General features: G+C 48.7%; 1 protein-coding gene across 3 annotated transcripts in view; it reads right to left on the reverse strand.

Annotated features, from left to right (window-relative positions):
* Window positions 1–24291, reverse strand: part of Ser (protein serrate) — a 358811-nt gene that overhangs the window by 242175 nt on the left and 92345 nt on the right. The window lies entirely within an intron of this gene.

Genomic DNA, 24291 nt, shown 5'->3' on the forward strand with positions numbered 1-24291 from the left:
GGTCTGAGACCAGGCCTTGTCTCAATTTTCAACCGTGTCTTCTTGCTAGAACGTTTTTACTTAGGGTTTGTGTACCTAGCATACAAGTATATTTTTCTAATGGAGAAATACTATACCGTGACGGCCGTATCACGTTGAACGCACCGCTTCTCGTTCAATCAGCCAACATCAGCAACGTTGGGTTTGGTTAGTACTTGGATGGGTGACCTCCTGGGAACACCAAATGCTGTTGACATCAGCCATTAAGGAGGCCTGGTCAAGGACCGGGCCGCGGGGGCGGTGACCCCCGGAACACCCTCTAGGCAGACTCCAGGTAGGTAGACACACAGCGCCCTACGAGAGTGCGGAAACAAATGCCTTATCCACTACAGATGCCTTATCTACCACAGATGCATTATCCACTACAGATGACTTATCCACTACAGATGACTTATCCACTACAGATGACTTATCCACTACAGATGCCTTATCTACCACAGATGCCTTATCCACTACAGATGCCTGATCCACTACAGATGACTTATCCACTACAGATGCCTGATCCACTACAGATGCCTGATCCACTACAGATGACTTATCCACTACAGATGCCTGATCCACTACAGATGACTTATGCACTACAGATGCCTTATCTACCACAGATGCCTTATCCACTACAGATGCCTTATCCACCACACCACCAGGCCACATAACATTAGGTGAGCACGTCTTGAGGGCTCACATAGGTGTTGTGGAGATCAACCTGTCACAGTTCAATAAGTCAAGCAATGCGACTTATTCTCATTGTTCTTCTTAAAGGAACTAAAAATGCTCTAGCTGATTTCTGTCAAACTAGAGAAAGTAGTAAACTTTCTCCCTCTTTCAGATGTACAGCTGTTTTGCAGCTGTCTAGTGTATATAGCTGTATTCCAGCTGTCTAGTATATACAGATGTAATCCAGCTGTCTAGTATATACAGATGTAATCCAGCTGTCTAGTATATACAGATGTAATCCAGCTGTCTAGTATATACAGATGTATTCCATCTGTCTAGTATATACAGATGTATTCCATCTGTCTAGTATATACAGATGTATTCCATCTGTCTAGTATATACAGATGTATTCCATCTGTCTAGTATATACAGATGTATTCCATCTGTCTAGTATATACAGATGTATTCCATCTGTCTAGTATATACAGATGTATTCCATCTGTCTAGTATATACAGATGTATTCCATCTGTCTAGTATATACAGATGTATTCCATCTGTCTAGTATATACAGATGTATTCCATCTGTCTAGTATATACAGATGTATTCCATCTGTCTAGTGTATATAGCTGTATTCCATCTGTCTAGTATATACAGATGTATTCCATCTGTCTAGTGTATATAGCTGTATTCCATCTGTCTAGTATATACAGATGTATTCCATCTGTCTAGTATATACAGATGTATTCCATCTGTCTAGTATATACAGCTGTTTTGCAGCTGTCTAGTATATACAGATGTATTCCAGCTGTCTAGATTCTAGTGTATGTCTCCACTGAATATATTTGTGAGAACTTGTCCGTGTATACGTTTGTTTGTACGTGTTAGTTACAATTTAGTCCCAGGCGCATGTCGATTAGACACTAGGCCTGTTGTATATGCGTGCATGTGTAAATGTGTGTGTGTGTGTGTGTGTGTGTGTGTGTGTGTGTGTGTACATGTTTGTTCGTTTCTATGTCAGTGTTTGCAAGGGAATGTGACTGGGTGTGTACACAAATGCCCAGAGCCATGTGTACGCTTGGTGTGTACCTCTGTGTGTGTACCTCCGTGTGTGTGTGTGTGTGTACCTTGCGTGTGTGTGAGGGTGTGTACATGCAGGCGCCAGGGATATGCCACTTGTGCCACTGAATAAGTCATATCCGGATCTTCAAAAGACTTCTGCGATACACACAGTCCACATGGTCACTCGCCCGTCCACATGGTCACTCGCCCGTCCACATGGTCACTCGCCCGTCCACATGGTCACTCGCCCGTCCACATGGTCACTCCCCCGTCCACATGGTCACTCGCCCGTCCACATGGTCATTCGCCCGTCCACATGGTCACTCGCCCGTCCACATGGTCACTCGCCCGTCCACATTGTCATTCACCCGTCCACATGATCATTCACTCGTCCACGTGGTCATTCACCCGTCCACATGATCATTCACTCGTCCACGTGGTCATTCACCCGTCCACATGATCATTCACTCGTCCACGTGGTCATTCACCCGTCCACATGATCATTCACTCGTCCACGTGGTCATTCACCCGTCCATATGGTCATTCACTCGTTCACATGGTCATTCACCCGTCCACGTTGTCATTCACCCGTCCACATGATCATTCACTCGTCCACATGATCATTCACCCGTCCACATGGTCATTCACCCGTCCACGTGGTCATTCACCCGTCCACGTGGTCATTCACCCGTCCACATGATCATTCACTCGTCCACATGATCATTCACCCGTCCACATGATCATTCACCCGTCCACATGGTCATTCACCCGTCCACGTGGTCATTCACCCGTCCATATGGTCATTCACTCGTTCACATGGTCATTCACCCGTCCACGTTGTCATTCACCCGTCCACATGATCATTCACCCGTCCACATGGTCATTCACCCGTCCACGTGGTCATTCACCCGTCCACATGATCATTCACTCGTCCACATGGTCATTCACCCGTCCACATGGTCATTCACCCGTCCACGTGGTCATTCACCCGTCCACATGATCATTCACTCGTCCACATGGTCATTCACCCGTCCACATGGTCATTCACCCGTCCACGTGGTCATTCACCCGTCCACATGATCATTCACTCGTCCACATGGTCATTCACTCGTCCACATGGTCATTCACCCGTCCACATGGCCATTCACCCGTCCACATGGGCATTCACTGGTCTACATGGTCATTCACCCGTTCACATGGTCACTTACTCGTCCACATGGTCATTCACCCGTCCACATAGCTATTCACTCGTCCACATGGTCATTCACTCGTCCACATGGTCATTCACCCGTTCACATGGTCACTTACTCGTCCACATGGTCATTCACCCGTCCACATGGTCATTCACCCGTCCACATGGTCATTCGCCCGTCCACATGGTCATTCACCCGTCCACATGGTCATTCACCCGTCCACATGGTCAATTACTTGGTAGCTCTTCCAGAGAGAGATAGAGACAGAGAGAGAGAGATTCTTGTAAGGGAACAACCACCTGTCCACATACCCGACTAACAGCTGGTAGCGAGGTGTCAGAAATGCTAATTATCCAGCTGTCGCCTGGGGTGAGTCACGGGGCCTTCCTCAGGCATCAAACATACAGTGGAAAGCTTGTTTATTAGGAGACGTTTCGCCCGTTGTGAGGCTTTGCCAACATGGAGTCGATATTATATACCATTACCAACCCAATCCTTCGGGCTGGAGGGACTGACCACCTCAAGTAATTCTTCTCCAAGGTTGATGGAATGATTACATCATCTTTGTTTCAGTACTACTGCTCCCTTTGTATCTGACTGAAGAAGTCTATTGTGTAGGCGAAACGTTTCATCAAACAGTTAGGTATCTTTATTTCGAAACGTTTCGCCTACACAGTAGGCTTCTTCAGTCGAGTACAGAAAAGTTGATAGAATCAGAAGAGACTTGAAGACGATGTAATCAGTCCATCACCCTTAAAGCTTTGAGGTGGTCAGTCCCTCAGTCTGGAGAAGAGCATTGTTCCGTAGTCTGAAACAATATGGAGTTGAAGTGACAGGATGGAGCCTTATATAGCGCCAGGAGGTGAGACGTAGGTCACTAGTAGAACGCAGATGTTGGGAGGTCAGGTCCTTCTCAAATCAGCCGTTTTCACTAGTAGAGGTTGTCGAAGTTGATTTCAGGTCTGTACCAAGATACCCTTGTGTTGCAGTGTCTGACAGATTGAACATTTAAATGGTATAAAATACCGACAGATTGTTAGGTAAGACACATGTGCAATAGTTAGGTATCTTGGTACAGACCTGAAATCAACTTCGACAACCTCTACTAGTGAAAACGGCTGATTTGAGAAGGACCTGACCTCCCAACATCTGCGTTCTACTAGTGACCTACGTCTCACCTCCTGGCGCTATATAAGGCTCCATCCTGTCACTTCAACTCCATATTGTTTCAGACTACGGAACAATGCTCTTCTCCAGACTGAGGGACTGATCACCTCAAAGCTTTAAGGGTGATGGACTGATTACATCGTTTTCAAGTCTCTTCTGCTTCTATCAACTTTTCTGTACTCGACTGAAGAAGCCTACTGTGTAGGCGAAACGTTTCGAAATAAAGATACCTAACTGTTGCATATGTGTCTTACCTAACTCATTTGACCGAGGCCTTCCACTGGCTTACCCATTATTTTTAGATCCATCACCGTACATAACTTGTGATAATGCAAAATAACCACAGGGGAGTTGAATAATAGCTCTAGGCCTTTTGTGTTGCAATGAACACATGTCAGGAGCTTGTAAAGTTGCAGATATGAATAAAGCAAAGCGTCCATCGGAACAAATCTGCTGAGATTTTCTTGTTTATTTCTGCAACTCTGCAAGCTCCTGACGATATGTTGATTGCAACTCGAAAGGCCTAGAGCTATTATTCATCTCCGGCTGTAGTTGTGTTGCATTCTATGTCGCTAGTTCGCGATTCTTGAATAACTTGTGATCAATTATTACTAACAGTTACGTGAGAATTTTTTTCTTGAGCAGCTGCTTATGTAAATACTGGAGGGAAGAGTTCACTAGTGACGAGCTTCTTGTGAGGGGCTCACAGGCACCTCATACTAAATGAACTTCCATGGAGGGGTGAAAGGCGATACATTTCGTGTATACCTAGAGTATACCTCGAGTATACCTGGAGTATACCTGGAGAACACCTGGAGAGGGTTTCGGGGGTCAGCGCCCCCCGCGGCCCGGTTTGTGACCAGGCCTCATATAGGTTATAAAACTAATATAACTGCGTGGCTTTTTTTCTTTTCTAAATAGTAAGATTTATAGTGACAGTGTCTGGTTTATTTTATAAAATTGTAATAGCTACCAATTACAATGGTAATTCCAGTTATCCTAACACTGACATTAGCAACACCAGGATCCTTTCTCAAGTTAACAATATAACACGGTATAAGCGCAGAAGAAAGCCAGTCTAAGGGCTTCGTTCTGAATTACTTCCAAGGAGAAGATTTCCTTCAGCTACCATTAACATAGGCGCAGTGTCAAGTACAGACTATGTTTACATCATTCTCCCCATTCTTACATTAGTAGCATTGTTGGGGTCGTAGCTAGCACTGCCTTGTTCCAGGCTAACATACGACCTCCCTCGTTTACCACGCAGTCAATTACCGGTCAGAAATTAGACTTGTCCATTAACACGGGTAGTTAGGTGTAGTATTTATGAGAGTGCGGTGACCTGAGGTGACCTCTCCTTGTCCAGGGTCACGCGCCGGCACCCACGGCGGCAAACCCACCCCCGCCCACCCCCACATAACCACCACTAATGATATTGTTAGTCGCTCTTTGTCGAGGCAAGTGTTAGTTGAGGTGCGTCTCCACCTTCCTCCCTCAAACCTAACATCACTCATCTCATTACAACTCATTATATATATATATATATATATATATATATATATATATATATATATATATATATATATATATATATATATATATATATATAGATATATGTATGTATATATATGTATGTATATATCAGTCTTATGGTAGCTAAGACAGTTGATAGATAAGACACATGTACAAATTTAGAGTATCGTTACTCCGAGACGTTTTGCTCACACGGTAGGCTTCATCAGTCGACTACAGATGATACAGTGACATCCAGTGATAAACAAGGATAATGCAGTGACATCCAGAGAGGATAAACAAGGATGATACAGTAACATCTAGAGATAAACAAGTATGATACAGTAACATCCAGAGGGAATAAACAAGGATAACAGAGAGAGAGAGAGCCGGGAGGGTTCAAGCTTCATAAATCCACATTAAAGAGAGGTTCATGGGGAAAGAGTGATCATTGGTGAGCCACTTCAGGGTGAGTGTGGACGTCACCACTAATTGACTGAATGATAGATACCTTTGTCGATTACTGGGATCAGTGTGTGGGTCCACACACACACACACACAGTACTTGGATGACAAATCTCTGGGTAGCCTTCAGGAAACTCAACAGAGTCCTTACACAACATACGTCAGATCTGTCTTCGAATCAGCAGCACCAGCTTGAAGCCTCCACCTGATTAATCATATTAAAAAAAACATGAATTTCTCAAGGTTGGCAACCAGACTTGTGGATGAATTAGACACGTGTATCTTTATTTTGTACGCGTTTCGCCCACCATCATCAATACATTACAGGGACATCAACGGAAACAGTGTAAGGTGAGAGTAATCAGTGCCTCATCCCAGCAGCAGGTGTTCACTGGATCTGAAGCACAGGAAGGCTAGGTTAGGTAAGTTTGGTCAGGAAATAAGACAACTGTTTCCTGACGTGGGTCTTAGTCGCATGATGACCCATCTGGAGTTTATCTGGAGAGAGTTCCGGGGGTCAACGCCCCCGCGGCCCGGTCTGTGACCAGGCCTCCTTAGGTCAGTGTCCCAGGATGCGACCCACACCAGTCGACTAACACCCAGGTACCCATTTTACTGATGGGGAACATAGACAACAGGTGGAAAGAAACACGTCCAATGTTTCTACTCTGGCTGGGAATCGAACCCAGGCCCTCGCCGTGTGAAGCGAGAGCGTTAACCACCAGGCCACCAGAGCCCCATAGCTGGAGTGTTTGATGTGACCGAGACCTTCCAGTGGCTTACCCCTCCACCCCTCTAAAAATTATGGTTATGATTATGGGGAATATACAGGAAGATGGTCGATTATATACTGGAGTCAGATGAGCCGCAGCAGATGAAGGCATTGTCACAAGTGGGCGGGACCCACCACATCTGTGTCCCAGAGCTTCGAGGGGTACATTATGAGGAGACAGTAAAGAAGAACAAGGTGTAACGTGATTACAACGTATAAAATACTCGAAGGAATTAATAGAGAGCTGAAGACAAACTTTTTTTTGTATTAATGTTGGTAGAATTACCGACAATATGTTGGGTAAAAGAACACAAGTGCAACTAATGTGACATTTCATTGTGGCAACGTTTCGCTCTCCAGAAGCTTTGCAAAGAGAGAACCATAACTACCTATAGTCGCTTCAGAGGGTCACCGCCCCCGCGAACCGGTCCCAGACCAGGCCTCCTGATAGATCAGGCTCTTGATACGATCTCGTAAGAGCTGGAATAAAATCCCGACTACTGTGAAAGGAGACATCTGCACCTTCATTAATTCAAACGTTCTGGCTAAATTAATTCTTCGCCACCAACTTACACCGATCACCCAGAAGCTGGAGTTTCTCTGCATGGCTGGTACCTCCACCCTTGTTGTCTCCACCACCCCTGTTGTCTCCACCACCTTTGTTGTCTCCACCACCCTTGTTGTCTCCACCACTCTTGTTGTCTCCACCACCCTTGTTGTCTCCACCACCCCTGTTGTCTCCACCACCCTTGTTCTCTCCACCACCCTTGTTGTCTCCACCACCCTTGTTGTCTCCACCACCCTTGTTGTCTCCACCACCCTTGTTGTCTCCACCACCCTTGTTGTCTCCACCACCCTTGTTGTCTCCACCACCCTTGTTGTCTCCACCACCCTTGTTGTCTCCACCACCCTTGTTGTCTCCACCACCCTTGTTGTCTCCACCACCCTTGTTGTCTCCACCACCCTTGTTGTCTCCACCACCCTTGTTGTCTCCACCACCCTTGTTGTCTCCACCACCCTTGTTGTCTCCACCACCCTTGTTGTCTCCACCACCCTTGTTGTCTCCACCACCCTTGTTGTCTCCACCACCCTTGTTGTCTCCACCACCCTTGTTGTCTCCACCACCCTTGTTGTCTCCACCACCCTTGTTGTCTCCACCACCCTTGTTGTCTCCACCACCCTTGTTGACTCCACCACCCTTGTTGTCTCCACCACCCTTGTTGTCTCCACCACCCTTGTTGTCTCCACCACCCTTGTTGTCTCCACCACCCTTGTTGTCTCCACCACCCTTGTTGTCTCCACCACCCTTGTTGTCTCCACCACTCTTGCTGTTTCCACCACCCTTGTTGTCTCCACCACCCTTGTTGTCTCCACCACCCTTGTTGTCTCCACCACCCTTGTTGTCTCCACCACCCTTGTTGTCTCCACCACCCTTGTTGTCTCCACCACCCTTGTTGTCTCCACCACCCTTGTTGTCTCCACCACCCTTGTTGTCTCCACCACCCTTGTTGTCTCCACCACCCTTGTTGTCTCCACCACCCTTGTTGTCTCCACCACCCTTGTTGTCTCCACCACCCTTGTTGTCTCCACCACCCATGTTGTCTCCACCACCCTTGTTGTCTCCACCACCCTTGTTGTCTCCACCACCCTTGTTGTCGCCACCACCCTTGTTGTCTCCACCACCCTTGTTGTCTCCACCACCCCTGTTGTCTCCACCACCCTTGTTGTCTCCACCACCCTTGTTGTCTCCACCACCCTTGTTGTCTCCACCACCCTTGTTGTCTCCACCACCCTTGTTGTCTCCACCACCCTTGTTGTCTCCACCACCCTTGTTGTCTCCACCACCCTTGTTGTCTCCACCACCCTTGTTGTCTCCACCACCCTTGTTGTCTCCACCACCCTTGTTGTCTCCACCACCCTTGTTGTCTCCACCACCCTTGTTGTCTCCACCACCCTTGTTGTCTCCACCACCCTTGTTGTCTCCACCACCCTCTCCACCACCTTTGTTGTCTCCACCACCCTTGTGTCTCCACCACCCTTGTTGTCTCCACCACCCTTGTTGTCTCCACCACCTTGTTGTCTCCACCACCCTTGTTGTCTCCACCACCCTTGTTGTCTCCACCACCCTTGTTGTCTCCACCACCACCACCTTTGTTGTCTCCACCACCCTTGTTGTCTCCTCCACCCTTGTTGTCTCCACCACCCTTGTTGTCTCCACCACCCTTGTTGTCTCCACCACCTTTGTTGTCTCCACCACCCTGTTGTCTCCACCACCCTTGTTGTCTCCACCACCCTTGTTGTCTCCACCACCCTTGTTGTCTCCACCACCCTTGTTGTCTCCACCACCCTTGTTGTCTCCACCACCCTTGTTGTCTCCACCACCCTTGTTGTCTCCACCACCCTTGTTGTCTCCACCACCCTTGTTGTCTCCACCACCCTTGTTGTCTCCACCACCCTTGTTGTCTCCACCACCCTTGTTGTCTCCACCACCCTTGTTGTCTCCACCACCCTTGTTGTCTCCACCACCCTTGTTGTCTCCACCACCCTTGTTGTCTCCACCACCCTTGTTGTCTCCACCACCCTTGTTGTCTCCACCACCCTTGTTGTCTCCACCACCCTTGTTGTCTCCACCACCCTTGTTGTCTCCACCACCTTTGTTGTCTCCACCACCCTTGTTGTCTCCACCACCCTTGTTGTCTCCACCACCCTTGTTGTCTCCACCACCTTTGTTGTCTCCACCACCCTTGTTGTCTCCACCACCCTTGTTGTCTCCACCACCCTTGTTGTCTCCACCACCCTTGTTGTCTCCACCACCCTTGTTGTCTCCACCACCCTTGTTGTCTCCACCACCCTTGTTGTCTCCACCACCCTTGTTGTCTCCACCACCTTTGTTGTCTCCACCACCCTTGTTGTCTCCACCACCCTTGTTGTCTCCACCACTCTTGCTGTCTCCACCACCCTTGCTGTCTCCACCACCCTTGCTGTCTCCACCACCCTTGCTGTCTCCACCACTCTTGCTGTTTCCACCACCCTTGTTGTCTCCACCACCTTTGTTGTCTCCACCACCCCTGTTGTCTCCACCACCCTTGTTGTCTCCACCACCCTTGTTGTCTCCACCACCCTTGTTGTCTCCACCACCCTTGTTGTCTTCACCTCTCTTGTTGTCTTAACCACCACCTCTCTTGTTGTCTTAACCACCACCTCTCTTGTTGTCTTAACCACCACCTCTCTTGTTGTCTTAACCACCACCTCTCTTGTTGTCTTAACCACCCTTGCTGTCTCCACCACCCTTGCTGTCTCCACCACCCTTGTTGTCTCCACCACCCTTGTTGTCTCCACCACCCTTGTTGTCTCCACCACCCTTGTTGTCTCCACCACCCTTGTTGTCTCCACCACCCTTGTTGTCTCCACCACCCTTGTTGTCTCCACCACCCTTGTTGTCTCCACCACCCTTGTTGTCTCCACCACCCTTGTTGTCTCCACCACCTTTGTTGTCTCCACCACCCTTGTTGTCTCCACCACCCTTGTTGTCTCCACCACTCTTGTTGTCTCCACCACCCTTGTTGTCTCCACCACCCTTGTTGTCTCCACCACCCTTGTTGTCTCCACCACCCTTGTTGTCTCCACCACCCTTGTTGTCTCCACCACCCTTGTTGTCTCCACCACCCTTGTTGTCTCCACCACCCTTGTTGTCTCCACCACCCTTGTTGTCTCCACCACCCTTGTTGTCTCCACCACCCTTGTTGTCTCCACCACCCTTGTTGTCTCCACCACCCTTGTTGTCTCCACCACCCTTGTTGTCTTCACCACCCTTGTTGTCTCCACCACCCTTGTTGTCTTCACCACCTTTGTTGTCTCCACCACCCTTGTTGTCTCCTCCACCCTTGTTGTCTCCACCACCCTTGTTGTCTCCACCACCCTTGTTGTCTCCACCACCCTTGTTGTCTCCACCACCCTTGTTGTCTCCACCACCCTTGTTGTCTCCACCACCCTTGTTGTCTCCACCACCCTTGTTCTCTCCACCACCCTTGTTGTCTCCACCACCCTTGTTGTCTCCACCACCCTTGTTGTCTCCACCACCCTTGTTGTCTCCACCACCCTTGTTGTCTCCACCACCCTTGTTGTCTCCACCACCCTTGTTGTCTCCACCACCCTTGTTGTCTCTGTTGTCTCCACCACCCTTGTTGTCTCCACCACTCTTGTTGTCTCCACCACCCTTGTTGTCTCCACCACCCTTGTCTCCACCACCCTTGTTCTCTCCACCACCCTTGGTGTCTCCACCACCCTTGTTGTCTCCACCACCCTTGTTGTCTCCACCACCCTTGTTCTCTTGTTGTCCACCACCCTTGTTGTCTCCACCACCCTTGTTGACTCCACCACCCTTGTTGTCTCCACCACCCTTGTTGTCTCCACCACCCTTGTTGTCTCCACCACCCCTGTTGTCTCCACCACCCTTGTTGTCTCCACCACCCTTGTTGTCTCCACCACCCTTGTTGTCTCCACCACCTTTGTTGTCTCCACCACCCTTGTTGTCTCCACCACCCTTGTTGTCTCCACCACCCTTGTTGTCTCCACCACCCTTGTTGTCTCCACCACCCCTGTTGTCTCCACCACCTTTGTTGTCTCCACCACCCTTGTTGTCTCCACCACCCTTGTTGTCTCCACCACCCTTGTTGTCTCCACCACCCTTGTTGTCTCCACCACCCTTGTTGTCTCCACCACCCTTGTTGTCTCCACCACCCCTGTTGTCTCCACCACCTTTGTTGTCTCCACCCTTTGTTGTCTCCACCACCCTTGTTGTCTCCACCACCTTTGTTGTCTCCACCCCCCTTGTTGTCTCCACCACCCTTGTTGTCTCCACCACCCTTGTTGTCTCCACCACCCCTGTTGTCTCCACCACCCTTGTTGTCTCCACCACCCTTGTTGTCTCCACCACCCTTGTTGACTCCACCACCCTTGTTGTCTCCACCACCCTTGTTGTCTCCACCACCCTTGTTGTCTCCACCACCCTTGTTGTCTCCACCACCCTTGTTGTCTCCACCACCCTTGTTGTCTCCACCACCCTTGTTGTCTCCACCACCCTTGTTGTCTCCACCACCTTTGTTGTCTCCACCACCTTTGTTGTCTCCACCACCCTTGTTGTCTCCACCACCCTTGTTGTCTCCACCACCCTTGTTGTCTCCACCACCTTTGTTGTCTCCACCACCCTTGTTGTCTCCACCACCCTTGTTGTCTCCACCACTCTTGTTGTCTCCACCACTCTTGTCTCCACCACCCTTGTTGTCTCCACCAATCTTGCTGTCTCCACCACCCTTGCTGTCTCCACTACTCTTGCTGTCTCCACCACCCTTGCTGTCTCCACCACCCTTGCTGTCTCCACCACCCTTGCTGTCTCCACCACTCTTGCTGTCTCCATCACCCTTGCTGTCTCAACCACTCTTGCTGTCTCCACCACCCTTGCTGTCTCCACCACCCTTGCTGTCTCCACCACCCTTGCTGTCTCCACCACCCTTGCTGTCTCCACCACTCTTGCTGTTTCCACCACTCTTGCTGTCTCCACCACCCTTGCTGTCTTGACCACCCTTGCTGTCTCCACCACCCTTGCTGTCTCCACCACCCTTGCTGTCTCCACCACCCTTGCTGTCTCCACCACTCTTGCTGTCTCCACCACTCTTGCTGTCTCCAGCACCCTTGCTGTCTCCACCACCCTTGCTGTCTCCACCACCCTTGCTGTCTCCACCACCCTTGCTGTCTCCACCACTCTTGCTTTCTCCACCACCCTTGCTGTCTACACCCTTGCTGTCTCCACCACCCTTGCTGTCTCCACCACCCTTGCTGTCTCCACCACTCTTGCTGTTTCCACCACTCTTGCTTTCTCCACCACCCTTGCTGTCTACACCCTTGCTGTCTCCACCACCCTTGCTGTCTCCACCACCCTTGCTGTCTCCACCACCCTTGCTGTCTCCACCACTCTTGCTGTCTCCAGCACCCTTGCTGTCTCCACCACCCTTGCTGTCTCCACCACCCTTGCTGTCTCCACCACCCTTGCTGTCTCCACCACTCTTGCTGTCTCCACCACCCTTGCTGTCTCCACCACCCTTGTTGTCTCCACCACCCTGACTGAAAGATCATCAGAAGGGCAACAGGGAAACACGTGTACACCTGTAAAGGTGATAAATTAGACACATGTGCAACTCTTGGGTATCTTTATTGAGGAAACGTTTCGCCACACAGTGGCTTCATCAGTCCATACGTATGAGAAACTTGAAGAACAGGAGGAGAATGAGGTAATCAGTCCCTCAACCTTGAGTCGATGTGTTCAGTCCATCAATCTTGAATAGAATACGGCATATCAGCGGAGAGGCAGCTACAAACCTGTAAAGGTGTACACAGCAACAGGTATACACCTGTTAAGGTGCACAAAACAACAGGTGTACGTGGAAAATTGCGAAAAATTCTTAATTATCTTCTACTGTTATGATGCACAAGAAATTAAATCTTCGCTTAGACGAGTCTGCCTGAAGGTAAGCGAGTGGCCCTTGGCACCCTGCTCTCCCCCTGATTCCTGGCACCCTGCTCTCCCCCTGATTCCTGGCACCTTGCTCTCCCCCTGATTCCTGGCACCCTGCTCTCCCCCTGATTCCTGGCACCCTGCTCTCCCCCTGATTCCTAGCACCCTGCTCTCCCACTGATTCCTGGCACCTTGCTCTCCCCCTGATTCCTGGCACCCTGCTCTCCCCCTGATTCCTGGCACCCTGCTCTCCCCCTGATTCCTAGCACCTTGCTCTCCTCCTGATTCCTGGCACCTTGCTCTCCTCCTGATTCCTGGCACCCTGCTCTACCCCTGATTCCTGGCACCTTGCTCTCCCCCTGATTCCTGGCACCCTGCTCTCCCCCTGATTTCTAGCACCTTACTCTCCTCCTGATTCCTAGCACCTTGCTCTCCTCCTGATTCCTGGCACCCTGTTCTCCCCCTGATTCCTGGCACCTTGCTCTCCTCCTGATTCCTGGCACCTTGCTCTCCTCCTGATTCCTGGCACCCTGCTCTCCCCCTGATTCCTGGCACCCTGCTCTCCCCCTGATTCCTGGCACCCTGCTCTCCCCCTGATTCCTGGCACCTTGCTCTCCCCCTGATTCCTGGCACCCTGCTCTCCCCCTGATTCCTGGCACCCTGTTCTCCCCCTGATTCCTGGCACCTTGCTCTCCTCCTGATTCCTGGCACCTTGCTCTCCTCCTGATTCCTGGCACCCTGCTCTCCCCCTGATTCCTGGCACCCTGCTCTCCTCCTGAGGCCTGGCACCTTGCTCTTCCCCTGATTCCTGGCACCTTGCTCTCCTCCTGAGGCCTGGCACCCTGCTCTCCTCCTGAGGCCTGGCACCTTGCTTTCCTCCTGAGGCCTGGCACCTTGCTCTCCTCCTGAGGCTTGGCACCATGCCTGGCACCCTGCTCTGCTCTTGAGGCCTGGCACCACGGCTGGCACCACCTTGCTCTCCTCCTGAGACCTGGCACCAAGACTGGCACCTTCCTCTTCTCCTGAGGCCTGGCACCACGGCTGGCACCTTGCTCTCCTCCTGAGGCCTGGCACCACGGTTGGCACCTTGCTCTCCTGAGGCCTGGCACCACGGCTGGCACCCTGCTCTCACCCTGAGGTCTGGCACTGGGGCTCGAACTGGTGTGTAAACAAAGACACAGTTGATGACACTTGTCGAGGTAACACCTCGCTTCCAGTGATTTCTTCAGTTCTGATCTACAGCCGCCAGAACAAACTGGAGAAGGGGTGGGTAAAGTTGGCACTGGAGAGATATATGGGGTGAGGGAGTTAGGGAGGGGAGAGGGGTGTATATAGTGGGATGAGGGAGGTTGTGGGTTGGGTAGGGGAGGTTTATACAAGGGGTGGGGCACTGAGGTAGCAGGGGCATCAGGTAGGGTAGACTTAAGCAATTGGTTCCGCTCGGTTGGGCAAACTCTTGCTCGAGGTATGCTGACCCCTTTACCCCCCTCCCCATCCTTCTCCCTCTCCCTTTCCCCTTGGGTGGTCCTCAGTAGCTCACCCCTTTCCCCTAAACACCCCTAATATTCGCACTCTCCCTCTTCTCCCTAATCTCCAGTAACAACGACTTTCTACTCCCTTTATTTTTCTATAATTTCTACCTCATTTATCTTCTACGCTTTCTACTCCTTCCTTCGTCTCCTGCTGCATCTCCCGCAACTACTCATTTTCCTCTTCTCCTGTCCCTCCCCCTCCCCCTCCTCTCTAATAGCGTTACGCTAAATTATCCCAAGATTAAAAATAACTATGCATTGTGGACCGAGTTAGAGAAAGTAAACGAGATATTATGAAAACAGCTGCTGAGAGTCAATGTAATGTTCAACGAGGAACAGCAGTGATTTGTGACCTACAGGGAGGGAAGGAGGAAGACAGGGAAGGAGGAAGACAGGGAAGGAGGAAGACAGGGAAGGAGGAAGACAGGGAAGGAGGAAGACAGGGAAGGAGGGAAGAGAGGGAAGGAGGGAAGAGAGAGAAGGAGGGAAGAGAGAGAAAGAGTCAAAGACACTTACCATCATCATTAAACATGACTAAGTCCAATGTGAAAAGAGAAGAGGAGGGGGAAAAATAAGAGGATAGAGGAGGAGGAGGAGGAGGAGGAGGAGGAGGAGAAGAAGAAGACTAGAGGCGGAAAATATAACAAAAACGAGCAATAAAATCTTTAAAGTGACCAGTCACAGCATGATATTTTCTTAAGTGTTGCTGCTACTGTTACTGCTGCTGTTCCTGTTACTGATGCTGTTGTTATTACTATTACTTCTGCTGCTACTGTTGCTGTTACTTCTGTTGTTACTGTTACCGCTGCTGTTACTGTGTTGCTGCTGCTGTTGCTGTTACTGTTCCTGTTGATACTGCTGCTGCTGCTGTTACTGTTGCTACTGTTATTATTGTTGCACATGTGATCATTAATTGGTATCATGGTAGACAGGTGAGCCAGGGTAGACAGGTGAGCCAGGGTAGACAGGTGAGCCAGGGTAGACAGGTGAGCCAGGGTAGACAGGTGAGCCAGGGTAGACAGGTGAGCCAGGGTAGACAGGTGAGCCAGGGTAGACAGGTGAGCCAGGGTAGACAGGTGAGCCAGGGTAGACAGGTGAGCCAGGGTAGACAGGTGAGCCAGGGTAGACAGGTGAGCCAGGGTAGACAGGTGAGCCAGGGTAGACAGGTGAGCCAGGGTAGACAGGTGAGCCAGGGTAGACAGGTGAGCCAGGGTAGACAGGTGAGCCAGGGTAGACAGGTGAGCCAGGGTAGACAGGTGAGCCAGGGTAGACAGGTGAGCCAGGGTAGACAGGTGAGCCAGGGTAGACAGGTGAGCCAGGGTAGACAGGTGAGCCAGGGTAGACAGGTGAGCCAGGGTAGACAGGTGAGCCAGGGTAGACAGGTGAGCCAGCGGAGACAGGTGAGCCAGGGTAGACAGGTGAGCCAGGGTAGACAGGTGAGCCAGGGTAGACAGGTGAGCCAGGGTAGACAGGTGAGCCAGGGTAGACAGGTGAGCCAAGGTAGACAGGTGAGCCAGGGTAGACAGGTGAGCCAGGGTAGACAGGTGAGCCAGGGTAGACAGGTGAGCCAAGGTAGACAGGTGAGCCAGGGTAGACAGGTGAGCCAGGGTAGACAGGTGAGCCAGGGTAGACAGGTGAGCCAGGGTAGACAGGTGAGCCAGGGTAGACAGGTGAGCCAGGGTAGACAGGTGAGCCAGGGTAGACAGGTGAGCCAGGGTAAGACTTGGGTTACATAGACTGCAGTTAGTGGATCAGTTTATGACACAGACTCGTGTCCCAACACACATGGTACGCTTCCTGACGAATAAAACACCATTTGTAGCAAAGGTGGGGAACAGGGAGGAGGAGGAAGAGGAAGAGGAGGAGAAAGAAGGACCACTGCAGCAGCAGGAGGAGAAAGAAGGAGCACTGCAGCAGGAGGAGGAGGAGAAAGAAGGAGCACTGCAGCAGGAGGAGGAGAAAGGAGCACTGCAACAGCGGGAGAAAAGGAAGAAGGAGCAAGGCCAGTGTGAACACGAAGTTCAAGAGATAACGATGAATATTAATGAGAGGAGGGAGGAGGAAGGAGAGGAAGGAGGAGGAGAAAGAGGAGAAGGACGACGATTAGAACGACGAGGAGGGTTTGAAAGAGGAGGAAGAAGCAGAACAAGAAAAAAAAATTCCATCTTGGCAGTGACTGAGTCCAGAATATCACTGTTCAGCTTGACACATGTATCAACCAGGTTCAACCAGCAGCCAATCACCACCCTGCTGTCACTGTCTGATACTCCATAAACAATAACAGCAGCCAATCACCAACCTGGTGTCACTGATACTCCATAAACAATACCAGCAGCCAATCACCAACCTGGTGTCACTGACACTCCATAAACAATACCAGCAACCAATCACCAACCTGCTGTCACTGTCTGATACTACATAAACAATACCAGCAACCAATCACCAACCTGGTGTCATTGATACTCCATAAACAATACCAGCAGCCAATCACCAACCTGCTGTCACTGTCTGATACTCCATAAACAATACCAGCAGCCAATCACCAACCTGCTGTCACTGTCTGATACTCCATAAACAATCTACTACAACATATGCGCAATACAGACGTTTTTACATAAGCAACTATGATAAATCCGTCGCTTCTCGAAGTTTTAAATATTCCACCACCGAGATAAGTTCAGGATTTGATAATGTGTTGTTGAAGGTTATTTGTGTTGAGCTGTGAAGGTTGTGTAGGCGTGCCGTCCGCTGGCAGCAACAGAGTGATTGATCAGGTGGTCAATATAGTGGTCTGACCTGAGGCTGGACTCCCAGAAGGCAACCTTTATACCAAATCAAAGTCGGTTTACACAAGAAAAATATTGATCTCCTTCCACACACTGCCGCCTCCTCTCGCATGAGTGTTACTGCCTTCCACACACCGCCTCCACCTCTGGTACAAGTGAGGCTGCCTTCCACACACCGCCTCCACCTCTGGTACAAGTGAGGCTGCCTTCCACACACCGCCTCTACCTCTGGTACAAGTGAGGCTGCCTTCCACACACCGCCTCCACCTCTGGTACAAGTGAGGCTGCCTTCCACACACCGCCTCCACCTCTGGTACAAGTGAGGCTGCCTTCCACACACCGCCTCCACCTCTGGTACAAGTGAGGCTGCCTTCCACACACCGCCTCTACCTCTGGTACAAGTGAAGCTGCCTTCCACACACCGCCTCCACCCCTGGTACAAGTGAGGCTGCCTTCCACACACCGCCTCCACCTCTGGTACAAGTGAGGCTGCCTTCCACACACCGCCTCCACCTCTGGTACAAGTGAGGCTGCCTTCCACACACCGCCTCCACCTCTGGTACAAGTGAGGTTGCCTTCCACGGTTTAAGTTGTCCCTCTATCAACTTGCAATTTGTAAAAGATCTTTGTTTTAATGACAGTGTTCTTTCTTTATTCACTCCTGCTCCGCCTCTCTCCCTCCCTTCCTCTCTTCTTCACGTGTTGACACACCTCTCCATCATCAGTATGTTTGCTCCTTCTCCTCCTACTGCTGCTGCTGCTGTTGCTGCTGTTGTTGCTGCTTCTCATGTTGGTGCTGTTCCACGTTCTCCTGCCCCTCCTCCTCTTGACAGCCAAGCCTCCTTAACATTGCTTGTAGCTGGTTTCAGTACCACGACCAGTGTTGACTTGCTGCCTTTCTTAAAATTCGCCCTCACTCCCTCTCTCTCTCTCTCTCTCTCTCTCTCTCTCTCTCTCTCTCTCTCTCTCTCTCTCTCTCTCTCTCTCTCTCTCTTCCTCTTTTACAAGCACAATGGTGGTGTATTATATTTTGTTAAACTGTTAAAATACTTTCCCACCCTTTACTCTCTCTCTTCCACTCTCATTCCTTCTGCCCAGCCTCCTCCTTCCCCACGTCCTCCTTCCTTCTCTCCACCCTCCTCCTCCTCTGTGCCTCTCAGAGCAGGTTTCCACACTCTTCTTTGTATTCCTCTCGTCGTCTTGGCCATCAAGAAACAATTCCATTTTCATATTTGTCCATCAAGTGTTTCTTTAATGAATCGATTTATCAAATTAAACTTTAAAATAACCTCCAGTATACATGTGTATATATATATATATATATATATATATATATATATATATATATATATATATATATATATATATATATATATATATTGCTTCATATAACATAGGGTAGCAGCAGAAAGCTGATGTCTATCCTGTCACTGTTGATGGTTACGGGGATCAGTGCCCCCCGCGGCCCGGAACAGATCTCGTTGTTAGCCTGTTCAGTCTATTAGTGTCAGCAGCGTGCAACCCAACGTAATCAGGGTGGCCCAGGTGATCAGGAATTGTCCGGTGGACCCATTATCTAGTGGTGATGCCCTGTTATGTTAGAGAAGGCACTGCCATTATTATCTACGACCAGCGCTGCTGCCACCACATATCTCAGCTATCACTAGTACCGCACATAAGTACCACCACAATCCTCAGCTATCACCAGTAGCACCTGTAAATACCACCACAATCCTCAAATATCACCAGTATCACCTTTAAGTACCACCACAACCCAAAACCATCAACAGTACCATCCCAGCCCACAGCTATCACCACTGTCACCCATAAGTACCACCACCTCCAACACCCACGAAACAACCATCACCACCACAACAACCCAACCTTCGCCACCACTCATCCCCCACCACCATCCCTGAACCTCCCGCAGCAGTGTCAGCAGCAACAACGTCAGCATCAGCGTCAGCGTCCCACTGATTGGCTGTCAGGACACTGAGGCAGGTAGACTAAAACCCCCACAAGCAATTGATTGCACCAGAGTACTGAATGATCCCGTCAAGATAGTTATTTATTTATTTGGTTGTAAGTCCTCTTGGACGGGATCAGAGCTACTCACTTCTCATTCCTGTGTTGACTCAATCTCTCTCTTATATTTACTCACTCTCTTTATCTATTGACTCGCCTCTACCTACTTCTGCCCCGTCACATCCAAGCTACTCATCCATACTCACTTTATTGACTCATCAATGAATGTATTTGTTTATGGCTTCAGTCAACTACTATTGCTCTCAATGTAATATATATATATATATATATATATATATATATATATATATATATATATATATATATATATATATATATATATATATATATATATATATATATATATATATATATATATATTTTGTGCCGAATAGGCAAAATTTGACATTTTGGCTTAAATAGCAACGCTCTTCTTGCCGAATACGGTAAGCGAAAATTTGTGTATACAATAATTTCGCAAAAATCATTCTCAACCTAAAGAAAAAAAATATATATTTCATTGTGTTTCATTATATTATTGTAAACTTATCTAAAATATATTTAGTTGGATTAGGTTAAATTAAACTGCACTTGTTATAATAAGATTAGTTAAGTTTCCTAAGGTTCTTTTGGTACAAAATTATTAATTTTTACATTAACATAAATTAAAAATATATCTTTAAATGTACAAGAGAAAATTTTAGAAAGGACTTAATTTTAAATGAATTCTTGCTAATTGACCAATTTTACCTATTCGGCACGACATTATTTATAATATATCTATATATATGTACATATATATATATATATATATATATATATATATATATATATATATATATATATATATATATATATATATATATGGATAACTAAAGTGTAATGAACACTTGTCAGTGCTCAATAATAACTCACCTGGAGACAAACTCAAAAGATTAATTGTTCTGCATATTTTGATTCCCTTCTGAGATCCTCTTCAGCAGATAAGAGGATCCCAGAAGGGGATCTTAATACACAGATCAACCAACCTTGTGTGTTTCTGTCTCCATGTGGGTTATTATTGATCATATACATTATGTATATATAAGTGCTCGAACCTCACGTTAAAACAGAATTCAGAATTAAGAGAATCGGAATCAATGAGCCGTAATGAAATCGAAAATGACTGCAGTAGATTATAAGAGGATTCCATTCGCTTTTCTTCCCCTTGGACTCTCACTAGCACTTTTTTTTCTTCCTCCCTGCAACTCTCTATTACTCCTGAACCCCCCTCCCCCTCCCAATATTGCAATCAATAAAGAAAGCGTAATATGTTACGCAAGATTGACTCTTTGTTTAATCATTTATCGAGAAGTTTATCGAGTCAGGTTCATTAACAATGTGTACTCTTGCATCCGCTGTTTGGAATCCAATACCAGTTTGGTAAGACCAGTATCACAACAGCTGCCTTCCTCGCCTCAGCCACGACACCTGTTTTATAAACAGGAGTCACAACAGGTGTCTGGTCGAAGGCCGGGCTGCAAGGGTAGAAAACCCTCGAAACTAATCACAGGTAAACTGCCCTTTGTATACCTGTCTGCAGGTGTTTTTTATTATACTAACTAGCTGTCTACTGTGTTTATACTACTTCTTCTTTATTACTTTTGTTAGACTAAATAGCTCTTTTAACACACCTGTAGTGGTAATGGTGGTGGTGGTAGTGGTAGTGGTGGTGGTGGTGGTGGTGGTGGTGGTGGTGGTGGTAGTGGTGGTGGTGGTGGTGGTAGTAGTAGTAGTAGCAGTACTAGTAGTAGCAGTACTAGTAGTAGTAGTAATAGAGTACTAATAGTAGTAGTGGTAGTGTGTGTGTGTGTGTGTGTGTGTGTGTGTGTGTAAGTAGCCTGAACACCTGTTCTCAGGCTACACCTCTCTTATCACAACTCAAAATTCTGACCTCGAGGGGCGATTATATTGTGGGCGATGGCACTCAACGTGTGAGTCAACATGTCACCATGACAGAGCGCATTTTGACTCTGAGGAATGCCCTGTACGATGCTTTAGAGCCTTGTATCTTCTTGGTTATAACCTAAGATAGCAGAACCCAAAAGTGCCCACGGCCATTCCTCACTTCATAAAGGAAAGAGGGAGCAAAGGGAATAGATGAGAGGGGTCCTAAAGGACCCCAGTGGAAATAAGTCACCCTGACTTTTTTGGGTTATCCCAGGTTCTCTACATATATGCTGCTATGTATGATAATCTATGTAGCTGTATTTGTGTATACCTGAATCAACTTACTAGAGAGAGAGAGAGAGAGAGAGAGAGAAACCGGGAAAGGAGGAGGAGGAGGACGGGGTAGGGGTAGGTAGGGGGACAGGGGGGAAAGGAAGGAGCGACAAGAGGATCAGACTAGTCAAGGTGGAGTGTGACTGTTTTTTTCCCCTTTTCATGTTGTTGTTATGGCTGACAGGTCGTGCTTCCCCTCCCCCTCTAACCTCCCTTCCCCCACCACACTCCCATCTGCCGCCTCCTCCATCGTTCCCCTACCTTCGCCTTTTCCCCTTCTTCTCTAAGCATTCCTCTTTTCTTCCCACTATGTATCTCTTATTTAAAATAAGGCAACAGCACACTGCGGATGTATCCAGCACAGCAGCACACTGCTGATGTATCCAGCACAGCAGCACACTGCCGATGTATCCAGCACAGCAGCACACTGCCGATGTATCCAGCACAGCAGCACACTGCCGATGTATCCAGCACAGCAGCACACTGCCGATGTATCCAGCACAGCAGCACACTGCCGATGTATCCAGCACAGCAGCACACTGCCGATGTATCCAGCACAGCAGCACACTGCCGATGTATCCAGCACAGCAGCACACTGCTGATGTATCCAGCACAGCAGCACACTGCTGATGTATCCAGCACAGCAGCACACTGCTGATGTATCCAGCACAGCAGCACACTGCTGATGTATCCAGCACAGTAGCACACTGCTGATGTATCCAGCACAGCAGCACACTGCCGATGTATCCAGCACAGCAGCACACTGCTGATGTATCCAGCACAGCAGCACACTGCTGATGTATCCAGCACAGCAGCACACTGCTGATGTATCCAGCACAGCAGCACACTGCTGATGTATCCAGCACAGCAGCACACTGCTGATGTATCCAGCACAGCAGCACACTGCTGATGTATCCAGCACAGCAGCACACTGCTAATGTATGCAGTCTTGATATAAAAAAAAAAAAACCTTAGTACTTAAATGTCGAGCAAAAAATAAAACATCTGTTTACCTAATGATCCTAATTAAAAACAGCTGGCAGGTGTGCCAACACCTGCCTCCTGCCCACCTACCCTATACGTTCAAGTCTTACCCTCAACTTCTATCTTCAACACCTCTTACTTACACATCTTTTGACGTGTAAACATCTGCCTCTCTCCCTACACACACACTTACGGTGTTAAGCAAGTGGAATGAACTGAATGAGGATGTGGAGGAGGTAAACACCGTACATAGTTTCATGAATAGGTATGTAAAGTTCAAGGGCCTTGGAACCAGCAACTACGGTTGAAGAACATACTGGCAACGTTTTGCCCACTCAGCGGGCTGTCTCAAGTCAATAAATGATTTGTATTTGCATCATATCGATATTTTGCAACATATCTCTCCAGGACCAACTGAAGTTTAGGAGTATGTGCAGAGCCTCGACCCCAGCAGACACGACCCGGTGAGCACACACACACACACACACACACACACACACACACACACACACACACACACACACACACACACACACACACACACACACACACACACACACACACACACACACACACACACACACACACACACACACACACACACACACACACAGAGGTGACCTCTAGCTCAGTGTTGAGAACAGTGGATGTACATACCAATGGTCGTGGATATTCTTAATGGAAGCAACCATCACTACTACCATCACTACCACCACCACAACCATCACTACTACCATCACTACCACCACCACAACCATCACTACCACTACATGCACCACCACAACTCAATTCATAATGTACCACCTCCTTTAAGAAGCCACGTATTCTCAATACAACCCGGCACCACCTGCTGCGTGTATACTCCCGTACACAGGCTACACCACACAGTGGACGCCACAGATATAGCCCGCCCTGCTTAAAATACACAGCGACTACTACGCGTTTAAAAATACTGTCTTTTGGTCGGCCCTGACGGTAAGCTTAAGACTCCAGACAATTTTACGCGTGTCCCCCAGGACAGCCAACACCAGCGACATTATACAAACAACCTGGCGTACTCAAAGGTCACTGAGGTTCGTCTCTTACCAAGGCGCCTTGGATATAGATTCGTAAATTTGCAGGCAAACAGAACCGCCGTATTTCCACAGCTGTTATGAGGCAATCCCCAGGGAGGCTCATCATGTAATGTGTGCAAGATGGTCCATAAAAGATGAGGACACGGTTCTGGAAGTCGCACCATGAAGAAAAATATGGTTCTGAGAGGAGGACCATTAAGGAGAGGACATGATGTTGGTAGGAGTCAGTGGTACAACCACGGGGACGGAGGG

This window comes from Cherax quadricarinatus, chromosome 27 (genome assembly GCF_038502225.1).
Source record: "Cherax quadricarinatus isolate ZL_2023a chromosome 27, ASM3850222v1, whole genome shotgun sequence".
NCBI classification, from domain to species: Eukaryota; Metazoa; Arthropoda; class Malacostraca; order Decapoda; family Parastacidae; genus Cherax; species Cherax quadricarinatus.